Below are 6,561 nucleotides of genomic sequence, written 5' to 3'. Positions count from 1 at the left end.
GTGGGATTAGAACATCCCAGTGAGACAGCAGGCTCTTACCAGGGGTGGGCGTCATAGGTGGCATTTGCAGGTGAGCTACAAAGGCTGCTAGGCCACAAATCCCCTCACATCTATGAGGAGAAATCCATATCTCAGCCTAGCCTGGGGGAGGTGGGGGCAGGCAGCCCCAAAGTTAACTTCCCCCTTCAAGCAGACTTGTTCTGCTCTCAAGTTTTGTTTGGCCTGTACCCACTCTCTGGCATCATATGACTGTCATAATTTAGCACTGGGTGTGAAATCTGGTAGGCCCCTGCACCTGCAGGCAGCACAAAATGCTGGGGACTCATTCAACCATGGAGAGGTGCATTGCAAGGCCAGCCTCTGAACTAGCTTTGGTTTGAATGCTCTCTGGTTTCTGTTAATCTCCAGCCCCGCTTGATTTACTGCGGGCCTGGCTGGAATCCCAGGCTGAGGGTTTGTGACTTCCTTGCTTTCCAAGAAGCAAGTCGGGGTGCTCAAAGCTCTGCTTCCTTGTTCAGGGTTTTGCACTGCACCTGTGTGAGTGACAGGTCCAGACTGCACTCTGGGTTGATGGTCTTGTGCTCTGGCTGGGTTTTTCCAACTGAGCTCTTTTCTGCAAGGAAAGTTTGTGCTGTTGACAGGTGCCCAGTTGGCATCTGGGAATCCTGCCCTGCCATGCACTGCCTGCCCGCTGTGCCCTGGAATAGCCTTTCCAGACACAGGGGAACACAGCCTTCTAGCCCATTTAGGTATCCGGCCTCCCAGTAGCAATGGGGAATGGTGGGAGAGCAAGCATCCTGATTTTGTGCTACTGACAGAGGTAGGCTGAGGAACCCGTCTTGCTTCCCAGGAGCTCTTAAGTGCCGGGCTACCTGTGGCTAGCCTGGGCTTGGTAGTGGGCACTGTGTTCTTTCCCTCAGTGAGGCTAGTCCTGCTGCAGAGGATAATGTTGAAAAATCTAGGTTAGTTATGGCACTGCCTAATGTCCCCTCCCTGATCAGAGCAGTGCAAAGTCTGAGTGTATGGAGACCCCCTGCAGTGCTTCCACCACTGGCACCTGGGCACCATAGAGCCAGAGACTGGATAAGACGTCTCACCCCAGCCCCTTGGTTGAGAGAGGGCTCCAACCCTCATGTAGCTACACTGTGCCCCGTTCTCTGTGGGCAAACCCAATAAACACAGCCACTGCAAGTAAGGTCTCACTAAAGCCTCAAACGTACTTTGCGGGCAGCCACATCTGTCTCCAGGCAGGGCCAGAGTGCCTGGCAAACAGATGCAGTCTGTTTGTTTCCTCTGTTCTCCACAGCAAGATAGGCTGACATGGGAGGAAGAAATGGGGATGCTCTGGCCTGGGCCAGATGTGGATTGCACTGCATTGTGGATGTATTTTTCTTGAGAGGGCAGGCCCAGCACTGCTTGTAAATCAGGCCCCTGCCCTCCTCCTTTATTAAGGGGTTTTGAGCCAGACCCCGCAGGGCAGTGGCCTGAGCAGCGGGTGCTGAGTGCAAAGCTGAGACACGCAGACAATCTGACAGGCCAGCAGAACTCCCTTCTGAATAACACTTTTATCAAACTTGTTTTCAGAAGGCGGCTGCTGCTCTTTGACTTCAAAGCCGCCTCCTGACCCACTGTATGCTAACTACGTTAACTGTTTCCCTGCCAAACAGCTTCCCCCAGAGGGCTCCCAAGGACTGAGATGCTGCCATGCTGTGCATCCTAAGGAGGTTGGCACTTAAATGGGACATGTCTCAGGATATGGTAATCTGTACCAGTGAAGGCTTTTCTGGAGCTGTGTTGCAGGTGGCAGTCTAGATGAGAGGATGGGGCACTAGACTCCAAAGGCTGCAGATCCAGGCTTTCCTTCTGCTCTACCCTAGTCAGTGGCCTGGGGTGAGTCCCTTTCCATTCTGTGCCTCAGTTTCCACTTCTCCCACTGTGTCTGTTCAGCAGCCTAAGGCAAGGGTAATCTCTTAATGTGTGGCACTGTTTGCAGGTGCTGGGACCCATTGAGGCCCCGCTGAGGTGTGAATACAGTCCCTCAGGCTCTCTTGCTGCTTCTCATACACAATGGGCATAATCCCAGATAATGCCATTCTCCATCCTCAAGTCCTAGTACCCCTTGGCTTGCTAATGCAGTAGATCTTAACGTTGACAGACAGCATTTTGTTACTATGGCAGGCGGCTCTCAGTCAGTTGCTAAATAACCTTCCCTGCTATTCTAAATGGAGCATCCTTTTCAATTTCTTGCCTCTGTTCCTTCTTTTTTTCCTTCTGTGGTGTTGCTCTGTGCTTAAACAGCTGTTGTACTCCACCCCAGAGGTGGTCACATCTCACTGATAACAACTTGACAGCAAAGCTGCAGCCATGTTTGCAAAGCATTTGGGGATGACAGAGCCACATCTCTGGGACATACTTGCATTTTAAACTGCATCTGGAGGTGGCAGAATTAACTTGAATCAGCCTCACTCAAAAGAGAACAACTGCACTGTGAAGTAACCCTTGAGCTGCTCGTCTGCCATGACTACACATGCTCGGGTGTAATTCCCAGAATGCCTGGTTGCACATCCCTTGCTACCTGGCACTGTACTAGTCTGAGCTGTGCTAGGCATTCCTCCCCAGCAGCTTAGGGGAGAGCTCCCCTGTCCTTCGTGGGCATGTTGAGCAATTGTGGAAAGGTGCCTCCACTGTACCAAGCAGCTGATGAGTTGTGTTGGTGTTAGCTCTGCAAGGCCCTGTAGAACAACTAGTTTGTGTTAAAAACACCACCAGGTCTGAGTGAGAAGGTTTAGTGTGTGGACTGGACTTGGGTCAAGGGCTGGTCTTTGGGATGCAACCCAAGTGCATTTGTCAGGGAGCACAGATCTCCATGGCCAGTTTCTTCCCTGTGGCAGCTATTTTTTTTCCTATAGCTACATGAATAAGAAACACTGGGATAGTGTCAGTGCTTGCAGGTAGACCTGGGGTTCCTGGACATGCTACAATGGCTCTTGGAGCTGCTGCTTCAGCTTCATTGCTCAGAGACAGGAATACACAGTGCCAATCCCCTGCCCTCCCCTGCCCCTTGCACCTACTGGCTGCTCTGCCCTGGGCTTCAGGAGACCCTTTCCCTTCCTTCCCACACCCCCCCGTAATACTGCTATGTGGTTCCTCTTGGAAATCCATGTGGTAAAGCACTGGGTGACTTTGCTAACCCTGTCAAAGAACTATTTGCTATGTCACTTCATGGAGGGGGCTGTATTTCAGTACATGGAGGTGTGATTGCTGGGTGGCTAGGGGACAGCAGATTATCCTTTCCCCAAGCACAGAGGGTGCTAACAGAAGTAGAGATTGGCTGAATACCTGTTCTGGATTAGACCATCTCTGCTCCCACCTCAGCTGAAGAAGGTGCATGACTGAGCACCATGGACTCTGGAAGTCCTGGCTGAACTCATCCTGTGCTGTGCCTGGAACTAGCTGGGAATTATGGGGGCCATAGCCATCCAGGACAGTCCAAATTTGGATCAACCTTCAGCCCACTTGCTGCCTTAGCTGTCTGTGGACCCCAGTAGGGCTGTCATGTGGCTCATAGCCATGGTAGTTCTGTTCTTCAGCCACCCAAACCAATCCATGGAGCTCTGGTGGAGGCAGCAGCCCCCTTAATTTCAAACTTTCTTGAAAGGGCTTTTATGGGATGGCAGACCAGGTGAGCATAGCCATGGGCTGGCTTCAGGGAACTGAAGGGTTTCTCTAGCACCCATTGCCATGGTAGCTGAAAGGTCTCTGGATGAAAACAAGGTAAAAATGGGAACCATGGACCTTGGGACGCTTCTGGCTCTTGGCCCACTTAAAAGGATGGTGGATGGATAAGGGGGCTGCTGGCAGAGAGGTAATTGCACTGGGGACTGTCCAAGGCAGTGGCAGAACTGACAATGCACCCCGTGTCTCCAGGCTCCAAGCCCAGGGTTCTGCCCTCCAGGGTGTGCTGCCTCCGTTGGTGCACAAGAATGCTAGGGAGAAGGCTTTCCAGGAGAAGCCTTTCCTGAGAGCCAGTATGACCAGTCCCTTGGCCCCAGGTACCTGCCTGAGTCCGTTTCTGGCAGGCAGGGTAAAACCTGGAGGCTGGGAGGTAGCAGGAGGCAAAATGGGGTCGGGGGGGAGGTGTCATCCAGCTGGCAGGGTGAACTTCCTATTAGCTGGAATCTTTCCAGATCAAGGCCAGAATCCCTTTCTAAAGGTTATGCTCTATCTCAGAGCTTGGGGGGAAGAGAGAGGGCAGGCCCTGATTGAGGCTTGCTGCTCCAGCCTCTACAGGATGTCAGACTGGGTGAAGTAATGGCCCCTCCAGCTTTGAAATGCAGGAATGTCCTGACTCTTCCCTCTGCCTATTAGAGCAGCGTGAAATTGGTTCAGAAGGAAGAATTACTATGTTTGGAATGGCTGGTCCACCTCCCCAGCACTGTCTGCTACAGCTGCCAGGAACTGTTTTGTTTTTTTGTTCTCACACCCCTTTGGGTCTCGTTTTGGCTCTGACAGAAGTGCTGAGCCCTCAGCCATAATTGCAAGCTGAGATTCTCACATGAATGCCAGAAGGTGCCTGGGACTCAAAGGAGTGTGCTAAATATTCTTCACCTGTCCTTTCCGGAGTGGAGCCCTTTTCCAGCAAAAATGTGCCCAGTGGGAGCATGTGATGCCCCTGCCCATTCAAGGATAGGTTCATAGGGGCTGGAAAGGGACCGGTTTGCCAGGGCTTGCTTGCTATCATCTTTTTCAGTGAAGCCCAGAAATTTTGAAGTTTGCAGCAAAATGCAGTCCTAGGCTGTTGAGTGGGAAGCACCTGTCCATCCCTATGAAAGGGACCATATATGTGAAGCTCTGCATGAGCCCTGTAGGTCTTTTCTATTTGTGGTAGTCCTGTAAGGCACACTCATTCCAGCTCCGCTGGAGCCATAAGTGTAGGGCAGCAAAGGCCCACAGGGTCAATTCTGGGCCTTATGGAGGGTTATGTCCAGTTTCCACAGGGGGGCTCTAGGGCTCTCTTCATGCATGGCAGTGCAGCTCTGTGTGGTATCACATTGATGTATGCAGCAGTGAGCTGCGACCTGTGCGAGCTCAGGTGTGTGTGGTGTTCCTGAGTGTTGAGGCCCTGGCCACCTTTGTGGCTCGGTAGCGTCTGACAAAATGGGTGGGGAGAGAGATGATCTCTTTTGAAGCTTTGTGGCAGCTAGCGTGATGGGGAGGCCCTGATTTCTGGCTGGTGTCTACAGGGCCCCATAACGTTCGGCATGATGTAGGTGCTGATCTAAAAACCCAGGCACCAAGCTGGAGGCTTCCGCTGCTGAAAATCATTTGCCAGATATTACAGCTGTAGGTGTGTGCAACCTGCCCAGAAAAGTCCAGGGTCTTCTTAGAAAGTTGCTAGGACCCAGGGTGGATTAAAAAAGCACTCACAGCCTGTCTTGCTCTGCTGTTTCCCATCCTGCCCTTGCTGCTTGGGCTCTTGTGTCTCTGAGGGGATACCTGAGCCCAGTGAGAGCACGGGGTAGCTTGCAAACCAAGGCCCCCTTAATTTGGAGCAGCTCATGTTCTCCATGACACACCTCTGCAGCCAGGGCTGGAAGATCCCTCTCCCTCTGCTGTGCTACCTGGCCCTCACAGAGCTGGCTGCATTTGAGGACTGTTGTGCACATGTCTGTAGCACAGAAAAGTGGGGATGGCTCTTTTGTGGACTTGAGTAAAGGCAGGAAAGGCTGAGGGTGCCTAGAGGAAGCCCAGCATCCAGGGCTGAGCTTATCAAGAGAATTCCCCCTGGGTGTGGCACGGCTCTTTTGTGTGGGTGCATGGGAGGGTGACAGAGCAGATCCAGGTACAGGGATGACGCAGCAGCGCTAAGCCTCTCCCTGCTGCCTGCAGGCTGCTCCTTCCCAGGCCGGTGGTGCCAGCTCACACTGCCTGGGCTGGAACAAGCTGAGCTGCCTTGGCCTGCAACCAGCATGTTTATCTGGGAGAAAAAGGGAAGCAAGGATTGGCTTTCAGCATGCATCTCCAAGCTCTGGGGTGAAAGGGAGTCCCCCTGGCTGGAAGTCCTGGAGGCAGGTCGCAGGAATGGTTCTGGGGAGCGGCAACTGGGGCAGGGATAAGGATCAGTGAGGCCATGCCCATGAGCTGGAGCAGCACAGACCTGCAGCCACATGCCTGCCTGCTCTATTCTGGAGGGTGTGTTCCTGGTTGTGTATGCTGCAAAAAATGTGGAACTCTGCTGGGGGGTGGCAACACTGCGAGGAAGCAAATTACCTGAGATCTGAAAACAGAGCATCCCCTTCTGGGGAGATTGGGGTGGGGGAATCCTGTTCTGTAGTAGCATTGTAGGCCTGATGCTCTGGTGATGGGTATAGGACATGGATGCTTAACTCTGGGTCTGTGAGCCAAATCCAGACCCCAGAGCCATGTCATCCAGCTTCCAGGGCTCTCCACAAATCCTATGGGGCTGGCATTTCTTAGCTCTCAAGTGGTAGCTCCTTCTGGGGGAAAGTGGGCTGGTTCCCATCTCTCTGACTTGGGGTGGGAGGTGGTGAAAGTGTGTGT

Source organism: Alligator sinensis, unplaced genomic scaffold (genome assembly GCF_000455745.1).
Source record: "Alligator sinensis unplaced genomic scaffold, ASM45574v1 scaffold155_1, whole genome shotgun sequence".
NCBI lineage: Eukaryota > Metazoa > Chordata > Crocodylia > Alligatoridae > Alligator > Alligator sinensis.
This window is presented reverse-complemented; position numbering follows the sequence as displayed.